General features: G+C 39.3%; 1 non-coding gene across 1 annotated transcript; it reads left to right on the top strand.

Annotated features, from left to right (window-relative positions):
• Nucleotides 1-21,543: 21,543 nt before the first annotated feature.
• LOC128291372 (small nucleolar RNA R71) lies at nt 21,544-21,650 on the top strand. The gene has a single exon (XR_008281146.1). It is a non-coding gene; the product is annotated as a small nucleolar RNA R71 (small nucleolar RNA).
• Nucleotides 21,651-24,458: the final 2,808 nt, after the last annotated feature.

Here is a 24,458-nt window from a genome sequence, read left to right as displayed (position 1 = left end):
AAAAGAATTGGGGAATTGCTTTTGGGAAAATCAATTAACTTGAGACAATACGTAAAGAAAAATCCACCTAGACTTTACTTGTTATTCTGGCTCCAAATCGGATGATTTATTTATTCAACTTGTTCTGTAGAGATCCCTAAGTTATGTTATTATCCCTATTCAAGACTAATAACGTCTAATCCCTAGATTGAATAACTGAGACTTTTCTCTAATTAACACTTTAGGGTTGCATTAACTCGATCTATGGATCCCCTTATTAGGTTTCACCCTAATCCGACAAAATCTTGTCACCCTATTTCTAGGCGCGCAATCAACTCTGCTTAATTATGGAAAATGTACTCTTAGACAAGGTCTATTCCTCCTCTGAATCAGAGCGTGTCTTGAATTAGTATCCTGGGATATCAAAACAAGAATTAAGAACACATAATTAAGAACAAGTTAAATATTTATCATACGATTCAGAAAATAATAACAAGATTCGTCTTAGGTTTCATTCCCCTTAGGTATCTAAGGGGTTTAGTTCATAATAAAATAAGAGTACATCTCAAAAGTATAAAAATAACAAAACATGAACAAAACTTTAAAACCCTTGAAGGAATTTTGAGAGAGATCTTCAGTCTTGGAGTAGCTCTAGCTTTTGGGATGGATCGTCTGGCTTCCTTCAAGTAATTCCTGGCGTGTGGTTCTGTATTCCAAAAAAGTTCTGGAAGAGGCCCCCCTCTCTAGGTCATACTTAGGGTGTTTATATAGGCTTTGGATTGGCTTTCTTCCTCCTTAAGTACCCTTTTCCGTGTAAAATACAACTCTTTGAAAAGGGGACACGCCCGAGTGCCACGACCGTGTAACGTGATTGCCAGGCTGTGTTCGATTCGTTAAATTGGACCGGTCTTGTGGGCTCAATGGCCAGGCCGTGTGAATCGTGTAAACCTTGGTCGACACCTCCAAAGGCCACGGGCGTGTGAGATGCCCGTGTGGCAAGGCTTAAGCCGTGTGATCTTCTCGATTTGGTCCATTTTGTCCCTTTTTAGCTCATTTTTGGCTCCTTTTGACTCTTGGTGCTCTCCTGAGTACAAAACATGAAATAACCAGATTAAGAGCACCAAAATCCATAAATTTAGTAGTAAACATTCATAAATATGCTAAGTATTTGGGGTAAAACTATGTATAATTTGGCGTTTATCAAATACCCCCACACTTAAGCATTTACTTGTCTTCAAGCAAAACTCTCATTTACTGCCAGAATTCATTCTTTTCAATCACATGATCAGTATTGATAATGTTACAAACTATTCCATGAAAAATCATACAGTGAGAATTTAACTATAGGGTCATTAAAAACCTCAAACAATCTAAATCGGATATTTTGATAATAAAATCATAGGTAATCTCCTTCCTCTAAGTAATTAACTTTAGTCCTAAATATACAAGAGATGACATCCTCACTAAAGATTCACTCAAATTACTCAAAGTGTTTAAGGTTCAAGATTAAGCACTCAATTGTCTAACATGAAAAGTTATTACCATAGGCTTGCATGAAAATCAAATCTCCACCACTTGTAAATGATTATGATACACTAATCAAAAGGTCTTTGCATGGTTGTAATGGGGTTTAGGTTACAGGTATGGATACAAGCTGAAGAACAGGGGTTAGAATCGAGATAATTTCAATATTTTACCACACTATCAAAAACTTAATTACTGAACCACAAACGAATATCTAGAACTATTTTACATGAGTTCATGACAACTTTAGCTTGCTGAGAATTACATTTTTTTTTCAACTCATCAAGTCAATACAATATAGAAATCATATTTCATGATCCAGTAACAAAAAATGGGAACATAGTGAGGTAATAATATTAAATTTGATCTCGATAAAAAGGTAAATTAAGTAAGAGGATTTCTACAATAATGGGTTAATAGGTTAGTGATAAGGTTTGATCAATAAAAAAAAAAGTTAATAGGCTCAAAGGGGGTTCGCTAAAGGTTTAATTATGTGGGAAGGCTTTTTATGGAGTAAATGGGTTAAATCCTAAGTGCCTTTATCATCTAAGTATATCAAATCATACATGTGATCTCGACATGCATAATCGAATCAAGTTCTAGAATAATAGTTCAATGTTGACACACTCAAACCACAAAAGAAGTGAGCAAAAAAGAAAGCTATATGTTCAAAAGGCTCAAAAATATCACCAAAAATTTGGGTTTTTGATGTCATTTCTGTATACTTAGGATTTCAAGATAATACCTCAATTTAGGAAAAATAGTCTAAAAATTTTATTTCTCAAAATACCAACTTATCATGCTTGATTCTTTAAGGTCCTATAATCAAATAATCATGCATAATTCCCTTGGTCTAATTCACGACATATCAAGGTGCATGACTTTCCCCAAGGCGTATTAATGATTGCCCGCTGTAACCCTCTCGGCATAGGCCGTAATTATAGATCAATCAAAATTAATTCTATCAATATTATGAGAAAATCACTTAAGCACAAGACCAAATTCAGGGATTTGAGAATAATGCAAAAATTTAGGTTTCATGTTCACCCCCCATACTTAAGATGTGTAACACCCTGAACCCGAGACCATCGCCGGTATCGGACACGAGGGGTTAACAAGCCAAGATCACATGTTTTGCCCACCAATTTGACATTTCCAATCGTCGGAAGATCAAGTCACCTTCGCCTTAAAAATCATATCTCGAGTTTCCAGTCAGGCTTTAATGCTGGTGCCGTTTGCTTCTAATGAAACTAGACTCAAAATGGAATCTGTACATATAAGGTATGTCTCCTAATTCTTTCTGGATAATTTATAGTAAATTTTTAAAGTTGCGACAGGGGACCCAGAAACCGTTCTGGCCCTGTTTCACAATAGCTTCAATATCTCTTAACATGTAACTCCTATGACCATTTCGTTTCTTCCATATGAAAATAGACTCATCAAGGTTCATTTACATAGCTTATTCACTATTTAATACCATTCCTACGAATTTTGGTGATTTTTCACATTCACGTCACTGCAATGGCAGCATCTGCTTTTAAGGTAGGTCTTACCTATTTGGTAGTCTCCATGAACCAACTAGTCTTGCCATACATAGGTTCATATATGATCATTTTAACCATGCCAATGGCTGATCATGTGACCAACATTCCCATTTCCAATCCATAGCCACATCATGACACCAAATATATACATACAAACCACAAATAGTCTAAATTCATGCTTCCTTTTTACGAGCCATTTTCGCATGCCCGTATACATATACATCACCACATTTTTAAACTAACAGGTAGTCCTATACATGCCATTTCAAAGTTCAAACAAAATTTATACCAAAATAGAGGCGTTGATAGTGTGGATGACTTGACTTTATTGATCCCGAATCCGATTGCTATCGAGCGAAATCTATAAAACAGAGAGCCAAAGTAACGGGTAAGCATTTTTATGCTTAGTAAGTCTCAAGGAATATAATCAACTCTAATTACAGCAATACATTCACATAGCCAAATGCATCATTTCATTAATACACATTCTTATTTCACACTTCATCATTATATACTTTCACAAAGTATCAATCAAGTCAATAATCGAATTCATTAGTCGATTGAGCGAATGTTGCTCAAACGTGTCGACTTTCCAATGCACATATAAACGTACCTTATTCTTTGGGCTTTTCGTGTACTAATTGAATTTATTACAGCAACCAACACTCACCTCCAGCCCAAGATTCTTGAATATAACCGGATATAACCATGTGCACAAATGCCTTGGTCTTAGCCCTGATAGAATGACTCGATCTAATGCCTTGGTCTTAGCCCTGATATAGCCACTTGCACAATTGCCTTGGTCTTAACCCGGATATAATTTCAAGCATAATTGTCTTGGGCTTAGCCCGATATCATTCAATTTCTCATGTACACATACATCAATAATCATTGGACATACATATTTCATTTTCACACTAAGGCTCAAACGCAAATATAATCACAAGCATATTCGCCTTCGGGACTTAGCCCGGTAGAATTCAAATGCTCATACACATAATCAATAATCAATACACATCCATACTTTATTTCACATAATTCAAGTAGGGTCACTTCTTGAGGACTTACCTCGGATGTTGTCGAATGGCTTTTTCGGCTATTCGATCACTTTCTCCTTCCCCTTGTCCAATTGTGGCCCTCTAAGCTCTTGAGCTAATTCAAACAAATTCAATTGATTAAAACCTCATTGTGCTAGCTTATGGCCGAATATGACAAGGAGTTTAAATGGTCATATGGCCACCTTTTAGCTTGAATACACAATGGTCATGCACATTTTATACTACATCAAGCAATTCAATACAATTTATTCGAGCATCAAGGAAATGCTAAGGCCTTCAATAGGCTACCCAAGGCCGAATATTCATGTACATGTTGAGGCCAATTATGCACTTAATACCTCACAAAAACAGCATGCATTTTACTAGTTAATGCTTTGCATATTGTGGCTCAAAACTTATAATATAGCATCAAGCACTTATATGTGTGCTAGGCGAATTGTGCTTGCAATTTCACAATTATTCTTCAACATCTTCTTCTTTAAACAAACTTATTCATCACTTCCTTCATAACCAAAACATCACGTGCAAACATATATATACATATATGAGCATGGCCAATTTCAAGGTGTCCATAGCCATCCAAAACACAAATTTTAACTAACATGCAAGAAGCATGAACCATGCTCATGAATGCATCATGGCGAATATGACAATCATGCTCCTTTTCAACTTCAATCATGATAAAACAAAAGAAAACTCAAAATCTTACTCAAGAGTAGACAATCCATCATTGCATGCATCATCATCAAGCTTCACACTTAGCATGCAATGGCTTTATCACCATAACAACTTTGGCCAAATACCATTTCCATGGCATAACAAAGATTTGAGCCATGGCTAACATGCACATCAAGTTAGCAACCAAAACATGCATGAAACTCCCAACACAACCTCATACATACCTTAATCTTGATGCAAATTTAGCCAAATCTCCTTCTAGATCTCTTCTAAACAAAGGAAATGAAGCAAAATCCTTCTTCCTCTTAGTATTTTCGGCCAAAAAGGGAGAGAGCAAGCATGAACAAATTTTTTTGTTTTCTCTTCTTGGTTGCACGGCAATGGGGGGGGATGCTACTCTCTCACACACATTTTTTTTTCATTCTTTTCTCACCCATGCTTAGTTGTTTATTATTTCTAACATCATCCATTAGTAAAACATGTTGGGAACATGTTTCCCCTTGCCCATAATTTGTCATGGCCGGCCATCCACCTTAGGGAATGGGATAATTGACATGCAACTCCATTTATTTCACTTCATGCATTATTAGGCCACTTAAAATACACCTATCACATTTTCAAGTCCTAGCACATGGGTCCTTTCTTATAAATTTGCACCTAATTAATAAAAATCGAGACACGAAATATTTACGCATACAAATTCCACATACAATAAGCACGAATATAACACCTAATTATTCTTGTGACTCGGTTTCGTGGTCCCAAACCACTCTCCGACTAGGGTCACATTAGGGTGTCACAACTCTCCCCACTTAAGAGATTTTCGTCCCAAAAATCTTAAACAAATAGGTTTGGATATCGCTCTTTCATAGAGTTCTCGGTCTCCCAAGTAGCTTCTTCTATCCCGTGCTTGAGCCATAACACTTTCACTAGCGGAACCCGCTTGTTTCGCAACTCTTTCACTTCTCGTGATAGGATACGAATCGGTTCTTCCTCATAACTCATATTAGCTTGAATTTCAATTTCGATGGACTAAGCACGTGCGATGGATCGGATCTATAGCGTCGAAGCATCGAAGCGTGAAAGACATCGTGAACCTTTTGAGTTCGGGGGCAAAATCAAACGATATGCCACCGGACCGACTCGCTCGGATATCTCATATGGCCCAATGAACCTCGAGCTCGACTTGCCCTTACGGCGAATCGAGTATCTTTTTCCAAGGCGATACCTTGAGAAACACTTTATCACCCACCGATAATCGATATCCTTACACTTCAGATCCGCGTATGACTTCGACGATCGGAGGCTATCTTCGACTTTCACGGATTACTTTCACTTTCTGTTCAGATCTCTAATCAAATCCACCGAAAATCTTGCTTTCATCGAGCTCGGTCCAAAACAATGGTGTACGGCATTTACGATCGTACAAGGCCTCGTAGGGTGCCATCTTAATACTTGATTGAAAGTCGTTTTTGTGTTTAATTCAATCAACGGAAAATACCGTTCCCATGAACCACTAAACTCGAGGACGCAACATCTTAACATATCCTCAAGTATCTGAATTATCCGCCGGATTGACCATCGGTTTGGGGTGAAAGGCGGTCTGAAATGCAACTTGGTACCCAAAGCTTCTTGCAACTTTTTCCAAAATCGTGAGGTAAATCTCGGATCTCTATCCGACACGATGGAAATAGGCACCCGTGTAATCTCACAACTGAGAATGTACAATTCGCTAATTTGTCCATTGAAAATCCGTGCGTCGGGGACAAAGTGAGCCGACTTAGTCAATCTATCAACCACGACCCAAACCGCATCCTTCTTACTTGTTGACAATGGCGGTCCGGATACAAAGTCCATTGTGACTCGATCCCATTTCCACTCGGGTATCGTGATTGGTCAAGTAATCTCAAGGCACCGATGTTCCGCTTTCACTTGTTGGCATATTAAACATCTCAAACAAAGTCGGAGATGTCTCGTTTCATACCATGCCACCAAAACCGACGTTTCAAATCGTTGTACATCTTCGTACTCCGGGTGGATTGCCATTCGGCTACAATGGGCTTCATTCGAATTATCAAAATGAGTTCAATTCTTTGGAACACACAGACGACTTTTGAACCTCAAAAATCGTCATCGCCGATTTGAAACTCCGAGTCCTTGTTCTAACACACTCACCCGCTTTTGCAACCAACTCGTCGTCGACTTTCTCGAGCTTCTCGAATTTGGTGTGTCAACAAAGGTTTGGCTTTCAATTCGCTACTAACACACTATCGGATTGGATGACAAGTGCATCGTTCATCGCTCGTAAGCGAATAATGATTTACGACTCAAGGCATCCGCAACCACATTCGCCTTTCCTGTGATAGTCAATGATCACTCATAATCCTTTAATGACCGAGCCAACGTCTTTGTCGCAGATTTAATTCTCTTTGGGTCATCAAATATTTGAGACTTTTGTGATCCGAGTACACATGGCACCTTTCACCAATTAAGTAATGTCGCCATATCTTTAAGGCAAACACGATGGCGGCCAATTCGAGATCATGAGTCGGATAATTTTTCTCATGTGGCTTTAATTGCCTCGACGATAGGCCACAACTCGACCCTCTTGCATCAATACACAACCTAACCCAAGGAGGAGGCGTCGCTATAGATGACAAATTCTTTCTTGGGACTCGGGTTGCACTAGAATTGGGGCTTCAATCGATAAGTTTTCAGCTTGATCGAAACTTTTTGACATTTCTCCGTCCATTCAACTTAACATCCTTTTGGAGTAGCCGTCATCGGTGTGGCTATTGTTGAGAATCCTTTTACAAATCGTCAAGAATAACCTAAGAAGCCCAAAAGCTCGAACCTCCGTAATATTTCTGAGGCTTCCAATTAAGTATGGCTGAAATTTTATTCGGTCGACTCGAATACCGTCAGATACCACATGACCCAAGAAGCTAACCTCTCTTAACCGAACTCACGATTCTTGAACTTAGCATATAATTGCTTATCCGTAAAATTTGCAAGACTAACCGCAGGTGTTCAAAGATGTTCGGTCTCATTTCTTGAATAGACCAAGATGTCATCAATGAACACGACTACGAATCGATCCAAATATGGTCGAAGATCCGATTCATTAAATCCATAAATACCGTAGGGCATTAGTGAGCCCAAACGGTATCACTAGGAACTCATAGTGACCATATCTCGCTCAAGGCGCCTTGGGTACGTCCGAATCTCGGATTCGCAATTGATAATAGCCCGATCTCAAATCTATTTTCGAGAACACCGAGGCTCCCTTCAGTTGATCGAACAAGTCATCAATACGTGGCAACGGATATTTGTTCTTTATCGTCGCTTTATTAAGTCGACGATAGTCGATCACGTACCGCATGGTTCCATCCTTCTTCACGAACAATACTTGCCGCACCCAAGGCGAAAAACTCGGCGAGCAAAACCTCTATCCACCAATTCTTGCAACCGAGTTTTCAACTCCTTTAATTCCATTGGTGCCATAGGATATGGAGCTATCGAAATTGAGTGGTACCGGTACCAATTCGATGCCAAATTCTACTTCCGAACAGTGGTAAACCCGCAATTCTTGGGAAAACATCCGGTATTCACAAACCACGGACGCAGATTCGGTTTCTTTTACGATTCCTTGTCATCGAAAGCACGTCGCAAGGTACGCTTCGCACCTTTTCTTACATATTTACGGGCCAACATCGGCGATATTACAGACTAGCAACCCCTTTAAGTCCGTAGACTCAACCCGAATTATCTTGTTATTCACGCCTCAAATCGATAGTCTTGCTCTTGCAATTTACAACCGCATCGTGCATGGTCAACCAATCCAAACCAAGAATAACGTCGAACTCATCGAGCGGCAAAAGCATCAAGTCCGCGGAAAACAAGAACCTCGGAACACTAGGGGACTTTTCTTGCACACTTTGTTGACAAGCACGTAATGACCCAAGGGTTTGACACCGAATTACAAACTCGATGAGACTCGATAGGCAAAGTCTTCTTTGGATGCTAAGGTTTCACATATATACGAATGAGTAGAACCGGGGTCAATCAAAGCAATCACATTTGTATTGAAAAGAGTGAAAGTACCGGTAATGACATCCGGAGAGGCAAGATCCTCGGCGTCTTGCGTATGGCATAAGTCCTAGCAGAGCACGAGCCTCGGATCGATGGTAGCATCTCTAGGTCCTCTCTCGTCCGCCATGACATTGCCCATATTTCTAGGTGGCCTACCTCGGCGTTGGTAGCACCCGGGTTTCCACTCGACTCACATTCTGCTCAAGCATCCTTGGGCAATCCTTCATAAAGTGGTCGGCCGATCCACACTTATAGCGAGGCGATCACGAAACCAACAGCTCCCGAATGCCATTTGCCACAATGTGGACATTCCACCCTCTCTCGTGATCATTTCCACCATCGGCGATCAAGTGACTCGTGTGTCACAGGGGTCGATCGCGTCCTCGTCTAGAAAAGCCCGAAATGCCTCTAGACCGCTCGCATCATCTCGAAATCTTTTCGATGCTTGTTGAAGAGACTTTCCGAGGACCTCTTTCGAATTCTCCAGCCCCACATCACTTTTTGTTTCTCCTTTCTAAGCTCTTGACTTTACAAGCTCGCTCAACAAGTACTACGAACTCTCGTATCTCGAGAATGCCAACAAACATCCTTATATCATCATTCAGCCCATCCTCAAGCGTTTACATAATAGCTTCGGATGAAATGCATTCTCGCGTCTGGCTAAGCCTCACAAACTTTCGTTCGTAGTCGATAACGGACATAGAACCTTGCTTAAGATCAAGAAATTCCCTCCGCTTTTGGTCGATGAATCTCTGACTGATATACTTTTTTCGGAACTCGGTTTGAAAGAATTCCCAAGTCACTTGCTCTCTAGGCACCACAGAAGTCAGAGTACTCCACCAATAGTAGGCGGACTCACGTAGCAAGGAGATGGTACACTTTAAGCACTCATCGGGTGTACAGGATAGCTCATCGAGCACCGGATAGTGTTATCCAACCAAAATTCAGCTCGCTTCGGCATCATCATCATCCGTAGCCTTAAATTCAAGGCCCCATGTTTTCAATCCTATCGATTGGGGCTTACTTGACCTTATTTGGTCGATCACCGGAGGTATTGTAGGTGCTTGGGGTTGCATTTGTCGGGAATGGAGGTTGTGGAACAGTAGTGTTAGTTCGAATGTATTGATTAAACCATTCGTTCATCACACTATAAAAGGCTTGCCTAGCCTCGTCATTCGGATTGCTGGCCATAGGTTGAGAGTCCGCCAAGATCGTCCCTTGCGCGGAGCAGGCGCCACACTCTCCACATCATCAGCTATCGCTCGGTTGGGATCGGGATCCATTGCTATAAACAAACACAAAGTCAAATTGTCAGAAATCACCACACTATCGATTCATCATTTAATGGCATGTATAGCTAGACCCCAAACACATCACGGTAGTCCTAGAATCGACTAAACCGTGGCTCTGATACCAATAAAATTGTAACACCCTGAACCCGAGACCATCGCCGGTATCGGACACGAGGGGTTAACAAGCCAAGATCACATGTTTTGCCCACCAATTTGACATTTCCAGTCAGGCTGGAAGACTGCGTCACCTTCGCCTTAAAAATCATATCTCGAGTTTCAAAACTCGGAAACTGGTTTTGTAAATTTTACCTGAATTTAGACTCATATATCCATCCATGGATTTATTTCTAGAATTTTTGGTCGGGCCAATTGGTACAGTTTATTAGTTAAAGTCACCCATGTTACAGGGATCGACTGCTCTGACCTTCGCGCGGTATAACTTGAATATCTCTCTGTACAGGGCTTTAATGCTGGTGCCGTTTGCTTCTAATGAAACTAGACTCAAAATGGAATCTGTACATATAAGGTATGTCTCCTAATTCTTTCTGGATAATTTATAGTAAATTTTTAAAGTTGCGACAGGGGACCCAGAAACCGTTCTGGCCCTGTTTCACAATAGCTTCAATATCTCTTAACATGTAACTCCTATGACCATTTCGTTTCTTCCATATGAAAATAGACTCATCAAGGTTAATTTACATAGCTTATTCACTATTTAATACCATTCCTACGAATTTTGGTGATTTTTCACATTCACGTCACTGCAGCTGGCAGCATCTGTTTTTAAGGTAGGTCTTACCTATTTGGTAGTCTCCATGAACCAACTAGTCTTGCCATACATAGGTTCATATATGATCATTTTAACCATGCCAATGGCTGATCATGTGACCAACATTCCCATTTCCAATCCATAGCCACATCATGACACCAAATATATACATACAAACCACAAATAGTCTAAATTCATGCTTCCTTTTTACGAGCCATTTTCGCATGCCCGTATACATATACATCACCACATTTTTAAACTAACAGGGTAGTCCTATACATGCCATTTCAAAGTTCAAACAAAATTTATACCAAAATAGAGGCGTTGATAGTGTGGATGACTTGACTTTATTGATCCCGAATCCGATTGCTATCGAGCGAAATCTATAAAACAGAAAGCCAAAGTAACGGGTAAGCATTTTTATGCTTAGTAAGTCTCAAGGAATATAATCAACTCTAATTACAGCAATACATTCACATAGCCAAATGCATCATTTCATTAATACACATTCTTATTTCACACTTCATCATTATATACTTTCACAAAGTATCAATCAAGTCAATAACTGAAATTCATTAGTCGATTGAGCGAATGTTGCTCAAACGTGTCGACTTTCCAATGCACATATAAACGCACCTTATTCTTTGGGCTTTTCGGTGTACTAATTGAATTTATTACAGCAACCAACACTCACCTCCAGCCCAAGATTCTTCGAATATAACCGGATATAACCATGTGCACAAATGCCTTGGGTCTTAGCCCGGATAGAATGACTCGCACGAATGCCTTGGTCTTAGCCCGGATATAGCCACTTGCACAATTGCCTTGGTCTTAACCGGATATAATTTCAGCATAATTGTCTTGGGCTTAGCCCGATATCATTCAATTTCTCATGTACACATACATCAATAATCATTGGACATACATATTTCATTTTCGTTACTAAGGCTCAAACGCAAATATAATCACAAGCATATTCGCCTTGGGACTTAGCCCGGTAGAATTCAAATGCTCATACACACATAATCAATAATCAATACACATCCATACTTTATTTCACATAATTCAAGTAGGGTCACTTCTTGAGGAGTTACCTCGGATGTTGTCGAACGGCTTTTTCGGCTATTCGATCACTTTCTCCTTCCCTTGTCCAATTGTGGCCCTCTAAGCTCTTGAGCTAATTCAAACAAATTCAATTTATTAAAACCTCATTGTGCTAGCTTATGGCGAATATGACAAGGAGTTTAAATGGTCATATGGCCACCCTTTAGCTTGAATACACAATGGTCATGCACATTTTATACTACATCAAGCAATTCAATACAATTTATTCGAGCATCAAGGAAATGCTAAGGCCTTCAATAGGCTACCCAAGGCCGAATATTCATGTACATGTTGAGGCCAATTATGCACTTAATACCTCACAAAAACAGCATGCATTTTACTAGTTAATGCTTTGCATATTGTGGCTCAAAACTTATAATATAGCATCAAGCACTTATATGTGTGCTAGGCGAATTGTGCTTGCAATTTCACAATTATTCTTCAACATCTTCTTCTTTAAACAAACTTATTCATCACTTCCTTCATAACCAAAACATCACGTGCAAACATATATATACATATATGAGCATGGCGAATTTCAAGGTGTCCATAGCCATCCAAAACACAAATTTTAACTAACATGCAAGAAGCATGAACCATGCTCATGAATGCATCATGGCGAATATGACAATCATGCTCCTTTTCAACTTCAATCATGATAAAACAAAAGAAAACTCAAAATCTTACTCAAGAGTAGACAATCCATCATTGCATGCATCATCATCAAGCTTCACACTTAGCATGCAATGGCTTTATCACCATAACAACTTTGGCCAAATACCATTTCCATGGCATAACAAAGATTTGAGCCATGGCTAACATGCACATCAAGTTAGCAACCAAAACATGCATGAAACTCCCAACACAACCTCATACATACCTTAATCTTGATGCAAATTTAGCCAAATCTCCTTCTAGATCTCTTCTAAACAAAGGAAATGAAGCAAAATCCTTCTTCCTCTTAGTATTTTCGGCCAAAAGGAGAGAGCAAGCATGAACAAATTTTTTGTTTTCTCTTCTTGGTTGCACTAAAATGGGGGATGCTACTCTCTCACACATTTTTTTTTTCATTCTTTTCTCACCCATGCTTAGTTGTTTATTATTTCTAACATCATCCATTAGTAAAACATGTTGGGAACATGTTTCCCTTGCCCATAATTTGTCATGGCCGGCCATCCACCTTAGGGAATGGGATAATTGACATGCAACTCCATTTATTTCACTTCATGCATTATTAGGCCACTTAAAAATACACCTATCACATTTTCAAGTCCTAGCACATGGGTCCTTTCTTATAAATTTGCACCTAATTAATAAAAATCGAGACACGAAATATTTACGCATACAAATTCCACATACAATAAGCACGGAATATAACACCTAATTATTCTTGTGACTCGGTTTCGTGGTCCCGAAACCACTCTCCGACTAGGGTCACATTAGGGGTGTCACAAGATGTACATTGCCCTCAATGTACAAAGATAGATTATTCAAAAGAAAGAAAATCATAAGAGGAAAGGAGGTGAAACTTCCTGTTATATGGATGTGGAGCTTGATTTTGAGGATGGAGTGTTCAGGGAAAGTGGTAGCAGCCATTGTTCTTGGCTAGATGAAGAAATTGGGTTGTTGAACATGGCACTCGGGAGGTATTGTTTCCCATTTGTTTCCTCATTCTGTAAAATATTCCTAGCAGCTTTGCTTGGAAGTCTGTAGAATCATGAAGAGCTTATTAAGAGTTAGTGTGGAAGAGAGCGTAGTGGGATTACTTGTTAGAAATACAAAAAAATGGAAAAAGTAAAATTTACTAATATAGATGTGTTTTTCAAAATAAAATAATAAAATTGAAGTGAAAATAAAAATAAAAATCAAAAGAAAAATAAAATAAATAAAATAAAATAAAAATAAGAATAAATAAAATAAAATAAAAAAGGAGGATTCAATGATCCTCGTCGGTGGGGCCCTCAGGTGGTGGTGTTGGAGTGGTGATGTGAAAGTGCTAGCATAGCTGCTGCATCATGGCCTGCATATCGTCCATCTGTCAGTCCCGTCGCCGATCTCGCTCATGAATCATCTCGAACTGTGTAGTGCAATACTGCTCACAGTGGGCGAGTCGGTTAGAAAGATCTGCCAATGAAGCAGCTGCATGAACTGGTCGTTCCCTAGGTGGCGCGGTGGAAGGCTCCTCATGATGTGGGGGAACATCATCAGGGATGTCCTCAAGATCCTCCTCATCAATGGCATGCGAGAGACGGTACTGAGGAGGATCGGTCCCATGTCAGCGCTCGATCATCCTCATGTGTAACATAGTCGTGATGCCCTGTGGGGACATTTGACCTACCAGGGTAAGGGCTGATGACTGCGCCGCGGTGTTGAAGAGGCCGAAGTGTCTGGTAAGGCGTGTCACGTAAGGGCCGATAGAGATCACTCCCTTCCTATGCTACTCGGTCTGATGGCGAATGATGAAAGTAATGAAGTATGCCAAGTCAGTCACTTGTGCATTCGCCATGCACCATAAATAGTAGGTGTCGTGGGTGTTGACGACGCTGGTGCTCTCTCTCCTTCCGGTCAAGGTGTGTGCCAATATGGCATGGAGATATCGTGGAAGGGGGGAGAGATGAGGCCTTCAAGTGGCTGGGGTCGTAGGTGGAAGAGAGTGGTGCCAAAGCCTTCCAGCACAAGGAGGGGGAGATGTGGATATTGCGTGGTAGTGCATTCATGTCCTCCTCCTCCATAAACTCATCGGTGTAAAGTCCCAGAGCAACTCCAAACTTTGGGACACTCATCGCACGAACTAGACTGCCTAATCGAAAGTGAATGGTGCCTGGGTCGTCATTGTTCGTCATCACCACTTGTAAATGAAAAGTAGAGCATAATTCTAAAGTTAGCTCTTAATAAGTGGGCTCGGTAATAGCGAAGAACTGTTCCCATGGGTCTGTGGACAGGAGGGCACGGATGGCATCAGCGAGCTAGACTTGCTCTATGGCTGCCCAGTCGATGTAGTGACCTGTGGTGATGGGTCGTGCGCGTAATATCTGAAATAGCTCCTCTTGCGAAGCTTGCAGAAATTCAAGGAACGAGTGCCAAACTTAAGCTATAGCACATACCGAGGAAGAACCCGGTCCCCTATGTGACAGCCCAAAATTGACCCTAGTCGGAATGTGGTTTCGGGACCGCAAAACCGAGGCATAAAAATAATTTAATGCTCATTTTGATGCTTGTGATATGTGTTAATTCGTGTGTGACATTTTTGATGTTTGATTTAGAGTTATAAATGTGAATTTCACTAGAAAGGACCTAGTAGAAAACTTTGAAAGTATGATGGGGAAATGTGTGATGACTAATTAAAGCATGCATGCAAAACAATGGCCTTGCATGTCAAATATCCCTCTTTTTATAGAAGGTGGCCGGCCATGACAAGGGAGTATGGGCTAAACATGTCATGAAACATGTTTTGTTGGTGCATTAGGGAGAAACAATAAACAAATAAGTATGGGTAATAAAGAAAGAAAAAAAATGTGTGAGTGAACCCCCCATTGCCGTGCATTGAAGAAAAGAAAAGAAAAAAATTTTGCTCATCCATTTCATTCTCTCTTGACCGAAAATACCAAAGAGGAAGGAAGGAATTTTTGCTTCATGTTTGGTTTGGAAGGGGATTAGGAAGAGATTTGGCTATACTTGCATCAAGATTAAGGTATGTTTGAGGTTGTGCCATGAGATTCATGCATGTTTTAGTTGCTAGCTTGATGTTCTTATTAGCCCATGGTTCAAATCTTTGTTATATCATGGGGATGGTATTTGGCCAAGGTGGATTTTGTGTTAATGCCATTGCATGTTAAATATGAAGCTTGCTAATGGTATATGTGATGGTGGATTGATGGCTCTTGGACTTTCTTTTTAGTATTTTTGAGTAAGACATTAAGTTCTTTGCTTAATCATGACCAAAATTATGGTGTTGTGATGTATTCGGTCATGGTATATCCATAAGTATGATTCATGCATGTTGCATGGTAGGTAAGATTTGAGCTTTGGATATGTGTTTATATTTGGATATAAACAACTTGAGATTGACCCTTGCACCTACATGAATATATGTTTGCACATGATGTATTGGTATGACATATATACTATTTTAAGGTGTATATTTGCTTGTGATGTTGTTTCGGTTATGAAGTGAATGAGAGATGTGTATTGAGCTACAATATGTAATCGTTAGTTAGTAAAATGTATGCTGTTTTTTGTGTAGTATTAAGTGTAAAATTGGCCTCAACATAGACATGCATATTCGGCCAAATGAAGTAGATTGGTGTGCATGTATTCGGTTAGAGGCAACCATATTGAAGCCTTATCTTGGCTTAGATTATTGACTAAATGGGTAATAAGTGAGGATGGTTGCCGAATATACAAACATACAAATGCATGTGTAATTGAATTATGAATGTTTAGCAAGATGGTTAAACTAGTTGATTTATTGATTAAGCTCAAGGAGTTAAAGAAGGAGAATCAAGCAAGGGAAAGACGAAGGTCATCGAGTAGCCGACTTGGACTATTTTACCCAACACAAGGTAAGTCACTAAGCATATATTTTGTATTGATTTGAATAGACATAATGTCTATATAATTATGCTGAAAGGAAGGATGAATTTATATACATGTATGTATGTGGTGATGGAAGTATTGAATGAAAGGAAAAGAGGTGAGATGTATTGAGTTGTTGATTTCGGCACTAAGTGTGCGGGTATAAACATTTGTGATCATGAGAATGGCACTAAGTGTGCGGGTTTAAAACTTGTACAGCACTAAGTGTGCGAGTTTGATCATATAGCACTAAGTGTGCGAGTTGATTATATAGCACTAAGTGTGCGGACTCACTATATGCTTTTGAATCACTATTGACACTGAGTGTGCGCCACTATTGAGTTGATCACGGACAGCGGATCGGGTAAGTACCTTGAGTTCATGGCTAATAGGCGCTATGTTTATATTTGGAGTTGAGCTTGAAAAGTTTGAACCTATGTGACAATGTAAATTGAAGTCACGTACATAAGAATTATCGTGGAATGAGTGAAAGGTCATGTAGATGTATGATTGTGACGAAAACAAAATGGTGTATAGAAATGCTTCAAATATCCTATTGATTAGTATATGGAATGTGAATGTGTAACTTGGTATGTGGTTGAATCGAATGGTCTAAGGAACTATGGTATAGTTCGGTTTGAATGGAGTAATTAGCCTCGTTCCATTTTGTTTCCTTTTTGCGATAATGTTATTAATGGTTGGTAGTACATTGCTTATGACTTACTGAGTTATATACTCATTCGGTGTTTGCTTGTCACCTATTTTAGGTTTCTTGGACTCGACTTTTTGCGTATTCGGGACCGTCATCGAAGTCATCACACCGACTAGCGACTTTTTGGTATCTTCTTCTTAGATGGTCTAAGAGAACATTTCGGCATGTATAGGCTATTATGTTTTGTTTGAACTTGGTATGTAAAATTTTGAATAGCCATGCGAAAATGGCTTATAAATGTTTTGAGCATAATGTTATAATCATTTGGTATGTATATGCTCATTAAGAGGCACGGAAATGTTTGGCAATGACCAGCCATTAGAATGGGTCATCATGATTATATTTTGGACTATATATGAAAAAGGGGTGGTTGAATCATAGAAACTATGTGTTAGAGAAAGTCTACCCTAGAAATAGATGCTGGCAGTAACAGTGATGTGGATGTGAAAATCACTAAAAATAGTAAGAATGGAATTAAATAGTGAATAAATTATGTAAATGAACCTTGATGAATCTATATTCATATGGAAGAAACGAAACGGTCATATGAGTTGTATGTTAAGAGATACTTGGGTTTTCATGAAATAGGGCCAGAACTGTTTCTGGATTCCCTGTTCCGACTTTGAAAATTCATTATAAATTAACCCGAGACATTTAGAAATCATGCCATATATGTATAGATTTCTTTTTGAGTCTAATTTCTATAGAAACAAACGGCATCAGTATTGAAGCCCTGCACAGGGAGTTATTCGAGTTGCAACGCACGAAGGTCAGTGTAGTCGACCCCTGTAACATGGGAGACTTTAACTAATAAACTGTAATAATTGGCTTGACCAAAAATTCTAGAAAAAAATCTGTAGATGGACATATGAGTATAGTTTCAGGGAAAAATTACGAAACTGATTTTCAAGTTGTAGAACTTAAGTTATGATTTTTGAAGCGACTAGTACACAGATTGGCAACTTGTCTGGGAAATTATCAATAAGTGGTTTGAAGTTTGTTAACACCTCGAGTCCGACTCCGGCGACGGTCTCGGGTTAGGGGTGTTACACCCTACATCTCTTTGAGGATGGAACCGCAGCCTTCTTGCCTCTCGATGATGACATAATGGTCCTGAAAATACATTAGCATTGATAGAATTGAAGATACATCAGTAGTTAAGCAGGAGGCCGAAAACTAGTATATGCTATTTAGTAGCTTGAACAATTCAAATATAGAAAATTCTAAAGCAAATTCCTAACTTGTCTAAAACATATTTGTAATAGTAATAATATCTATGCAAATCATGTAGAATACTAATGTAGCAACACAAATTGGAAAAATAAGGTTGAGAAAGTGAACCAAAGGCTATTGTAAGGTGGTGCACGGGCGTGTTGGTGGCGAGCATAGGCGTGTGACGCGGGGATGAAGCCGTGTGGTGAGAAAATAGAGGATATAGAGAGGGGAAAATGGGGATTGATGCAAGGGGAGTGGATTTGAGGGTGGTTTGGGGGTTAGGGAAGTGAGTATCTGGGGAATGGTGGCCGGAATAGGGATTAGGGGTTGGGGGAGGGTAGATTTCGGCTAGGGTTTTGAAAGGAGGAAGAAGATGAACAGTGGTTTGCTTATATAGGGGAGGGGCACACGGCCTAGGGCCACGCCCGTGTACTTTGAGGGTGAGCCGGTGTTTTTCAAATTTTGCGAGTTAGGTCATGCCCGGCTACTATCATACGCCCGTGTCTCTTAGGCGTGTGTCAAATACAGCTATGTCGCACGGCCGTGCCCAGCTTTGTTCGCTTCTCCCACGCCCGTGTTTTATGGTAGCACAACCATGTGTTGTTGTACACGGCAGATCGACACGGGCGTGTTGAATGCCCGTGTCGAAGAAACAGAATCGAGCCTTGTTCGTGGCACACCCGTGGTTTTCTATCCCCACACCTGTGTTTTTCCTATCAAGTTCACCCACGACCATGTCGCACGGCCGTTGGGATTTATCGCACCCCGTGTTCTGGGGAAATCATGTCCTGCTTCAACACGGCCGTATTGCACGGCCGTGTCTCTTCCCTTGTTTGGCCACGACTGTAGGCATGCCCGTGTGCCTGGCCGTGTGTGCTGAAAAACTTTGCAATTCAAAGACTAAGTTAAAGATTTGAAGTGTTAGAAATTAAAAATGAAGAAATCAAAATATGTTAGTGCTTGGGCTGCCTCCCGAGAAGCGCTTAATTATAGTCTAAGCTCGACTTACCTTTCCGTTGATTTATCATGGTGGTTTGAGGAGTTCATACTCCTCGTTCTTGCTGTCAATCTTAAAATAAGGTTTTAATCGGGTGTTGTTTACCTTAAAAGTGCCGAACTTGGGATGACTCACCTTAAACGTACCGAATGGGAAAATACTGAATACCGTAAGAGGGATTTCCTCATTTGGTGTGGTAGTGACAATGTGAGGATCAACGGCATCTAGTAAGACTTTATCGCCAACCTTAAGTTGATTAGGAGAGGCATCAGAATTATTTTGGCGTAGTTTCAATTTATCATGTGTTCTCGGTTTGTGTTCTCGCCATTCATCTAGCTCCTCTTTTTGAAGCCTTCGTTCCTCATGGGTGTCTTTGTTCGCTACTTGATAGTAGTGCACTGTCTCTGTTGTCTTGGTTCGAGGAGGTTCCTAGAAGGACAATTGAATATTAGTTTTATCATCGATAGGTTTTATAGCATTATCTTGAGTTTTAGATGTTTTGACTATGTCGCATGCTTGAAGTGTTACTGCGTCGTCACCTGAACGAAGTGTTAGCTCTCCTGTGCCTACATTAATAATGGTTCTGGCAATTGCTAAAAAGGGTCATCCTAAAATTAAAGGTACCTCATTATCCTTATCCATATCTAAGACGGCAAAGTCTACTGGGTAAATAAATTTATCAATTTTAATGAGAACGTCTTTAATAATACCCTTAGGAAATCTAACTGTTTCGTCAGCCAATTGTATGCTCATCCTAGTCTGTTTGGGTTTCCCAAGACCTAGTCGTTTAAACATTTTATATGGCATAACATTTATACTTGCCTCTAGATCAGCTAAAGCATTATTCACAGATAAACTACCAATTAAGCAAGGAATTGTAAAACTCCCTAGATCTTTCAATTTGTTAGGTAGCTTATTCTTTAGAATAGCTGAGCAGACTGCATTGAGTTCCACATGCGATGTAGCGTCTAATTTTCTTTTATTGGTCAGAAGTTCCTTTAAGAATTTTGCTAAGTTGGGCATCTGCGAAAGAACTTCAATAAAGGGTAAGTTAATATGTAATTTTTTTAAGAGTTTGACAAACTTACTGAATTTTTCTTCTATTCTGTCTTTCGTCATCCCTTTAGGATATGGCACACGAGGTTCATGATTCGTACTTACCTATTTGGGATCATTATTGTTTACCTCTTCTCGTCCTTTATTCATCGCGTTGTCTTGCTGTGTTTCTGGCTCGGGTGCAATGAGTCCGTCCTTATTTTGAGTGCTAATTGCATTGAGGTGTTCCCTCGGATTAGGTTCAGTATTACTTGGTAAGCTACCTTGTGGTCATTCGGAGATTAGTTTGGATAGCTGACCCATCTGAGTTTCGAGTCCTTGGATTGATGCTTGTTGATTCTTAAGTGCTGTCTCGGTATTTTGAAAACAGGTTTCTAACACCAAGATGAATTTAGAAAGCATCTCTTCAAGGTTTGGTTTCTTCTCTTGTTGATAAGGTGGCTGTTGAAAACCCTGAGGATTTTGTGACTTTTAATTCCCTTGATCACCCCAGGAGAAATTTGGGTGGTTCCTCCAACCTGCATTATAGGTATTACTATATGGGTTATTTTGAGATCAGAAGTTATTGTTACCCATATAGTTGACTTGTTCTTCTTCAGTTGCAGGATTGAAGGATTGGTATTCTATATGCACACCTCTGCCACTTGAGTCACACATCATTTTGGATGTACCTGCGTAGAACCAAGAAAAATATCAATCTTTTTATTGAGAAGTTCTACCTGATTTGACAGCATAGCAACTGAGTCGACGTTATAAACGCCAGTTATTTTTGTTGGTTTAGTTCTCATGGCTTGCCACTGATAGTTATTCAATGACATTTCTTCAATGAATTCATAAGCCTCTTCAGGTGTTTTGTTGTTGATGGTTCTGCTAGTAGCTGTGCCAACCATTTGCCGAGTCGAGGGATTCAGACCATTGTGGAATGTTTGTACTTGAAGCCAAAGCGGCAACCCATGGTGAGGTCACCTTCTTAGTAAGTCCTTGTATCTCTCCCATGCATCGTAAAGTGTTTCTAAATCCATTTGTACAAAAGAAGAGAGATCATTACGTAATTTAGCCATTTTAGCCGGCGGAAAATATTTTAGTAAAAATTTCTGTCATTTGTTCCCAAGTAGTGATAGACCCTCGTGGTAACGATTTCAACCACTGTTTAGCTTTGTTTCTCAGTGAAAAAGGAAATAACCGAAGACAAATGACATAATCAGAAATGCCATTGATTTTGAATGTATCGCAAAATTCCAGGAAATTTGCTAAGTGAGCGTTGGGATCTTCATCCTGCAAACCATCAAACTGAACAAACTACTGTATCATTTGAATGGTGTTAGGTTTTAATTCAAAAGTATTTGCAGCTACAGCAGGCCTAACTATGCTAGATTCAGTTCCTGTTAAAGACGGTTCAGCATAATCATACATAGTACGTGGAGCAGGATTTTGATTTGTAGTAATTGCAGGAGGTAGCTGATTGCCTTGGTTTTTAGCCATCCCGTCGGTTGGGGTTTGAGTATCGTCTTCTCGCTCGTTCTCCATGTATCGTAAGCTACGCCTTATTTCTCTTTGATTTTTACGAACTGTACGATTGATTTCTTCGTCAAAAAGTAATGGTCCCGACGGGTTTCTTCTAGTCATAAACTATAAAAACCTTCCAAGAGAGCGAAAAAGTAAATAATAAATAATAAAATAAAATAAAATTACAAGAAAAATAAATGGCTAAAGTAATAAAAATTTAGTGTTCCTAATATTTCAGTCCCCCGGCAACGGTGCCAAAAACTTGATCGCGTGATTCGTAACAAGTAATAAATATTTATAATGAAGATCAAACCTAGACTAACTATTATCATGGCGAAAAGGCAAGCGCACCTATCGAACAATAGTATAGTAATGGCAAGACCGGGATATCATACCCAAGGGAACCAAAAGTACTAGTAATAACTATCTTTTTATTATCTAGCCTAAGAATAAAAGGGTTTCTTTTAATTAACTAATTATTTAAACTAAGAACGCACAGAGAAAAGAATTGGGGAATTGCTTTTGGGAAAATCGATTGACTTGATTCAATACCTAAGGAAAAATCCACCTAGACTTTACTTGTTATTCTGGCTCCGAATCGGACGATTTATTCATTCAACTTGTTCTGTAGAGATCCCTAAGTTATATTATTATCCTTATTCAAGACTAATAACGTCTAATCCCTAGATTGAATAACCGAGACTTTTTTCTAATTAACACTCTAGGGTTGCATTAACTCGATCTATGGATCCCCTTATTAGGTTTCACCCTAATCTGACAAAATCTTGTCACCCTATTTCTAGGTGCGCAATCATCTCCGCTTAATTATGGAAAATGTACTCTTAGACAGGGTCTATTCCTCCTCTGAATTAGAGCGTGTCTTGAATCAGTATCCTGGGATATCAAAACAAGAATTAAGAGCACATAATTAAGAACAAGTTAAATATTTATCATACGATTCTGAAAATAATAACAAGATTCATCTTCGGTTTCATTCTCCTTAGGTATCTAAGGGGTTTAGTTCATAATAAAATAAGAGTACATCTCAAAAGTATAAAATAACAAAACATGAAGAAAACTCTAAAACCGCTGAACTGAGAGAGATCTTCAGTCTTGAAGTAGCTCCGGCTTTTGGGATGGATCGTCTGGCTTCCTTCAAGTAATTCCTGATGTGTGGTTCTATATTCCAGAAAAGTTCTAGAAGAGGCCCCCCTCTCTAGGTCATACTTAGGGTGTTTATATAGGCTTTGGATTGGCTTTCTTCCTCCCTAAGTACCCTTTTTCATGTAAAATACAACTCTTTGAAAAAGGGACACGCCCGTGTGTCATGACCGTGTGACGTGATCGCCAGGCCGTGTTCGATCCGTTAAATTGGCACGGCCGTGTGGGCTCAATGGCCAGGCCATGTGAATCGTGTAAACCTTGGTCGACACCCCCGAAGGCCACGGACGTGTGAGATGCCCGTGTGGCAAGGCTTAAGCCGTGTGATCTTCTCAATTTGGTCTATTTTGTCCCTTTTTAGCTTGTTTTTGGCTCCTTTTGACTCTTAGTGCTCTCCTAAGTACAAAACATGAAATAACCGGATTAAGAGCACCAAAATCCACAAATCTAGTAGTAAACATAAATAAATATGCTAAGTATTTGGGGTAAAACTATGTATAATTTGGCGTTTATCAGTAGGAATTTTAAGAGATGAGACATTTCGGTTTCAAAATCTACCTTTAACTTTGTGTTGGATTACTTGAAATACAACCTTTTTCTTTAAGTGAACCTTTGGAATACCCTGAAACTTATTTTGAACTCATGCTCATACATTTTTATTTTTGGAGATTGAGCAAACTTTTCTTCGCTGTTTCTTCATTTTTTTTAAGCATAAGCACATACATTTTTTTGAAAATTTCCTCAAATGAGGACTACCAAGACAACTTTAGTTAAGATGGGTGCACAAAATTAGGATAACTTAAAAAGATGGTAATGTGGCTTATAATATAGATTCATTGCAATAAACAAGCTTTTAAGCTCAAAATTATAGTTTCAAGGGTCTAATATCGTAGGGTTGGCTTGAAAAGGCTCAAACGATCCAAAGAAATAGTGCCTATATCATTTTATATTTTTATGTCCCCTAGGATTTCGCGTCAAGAAAGTTACTAAGTCAATTCTAAAGATATAAACCTTCATGCATGTCTAATATCAAGAGAAACTAAGTTTTCAATGCAAACATTACTAAGGCTAAGATCATACAAGCATTCCATTCTTCATGATAACATAATTTCACTCAAATAAAATCATCATTCATACTTGCGTACAAACTATCTCATTAACAAAAAATATCATTAACATTCATTTTTTAAAACATA

This window comes from Gossypium arboreum, chromosome 3, assembly GCF_025698485.1.
Source record: "Gossypium arboreum isolate Shixiya-1 chromosome 3, ASM2569848v2, whole genome shotgun sequence".
In the NCBI taxonomy this organism is placed as follows: Eukaryota; Viridiplantae; Streptophyta; class Magnoliopsida; order Malvales; family Malvaceae; genus Gossypium; species Gossypium arboreum.
The sequence above is the reverse complement of the archived record's forward strand: the minus strand, read 5'-3'. Positions and strand labels throughout refer to the sequence as shown.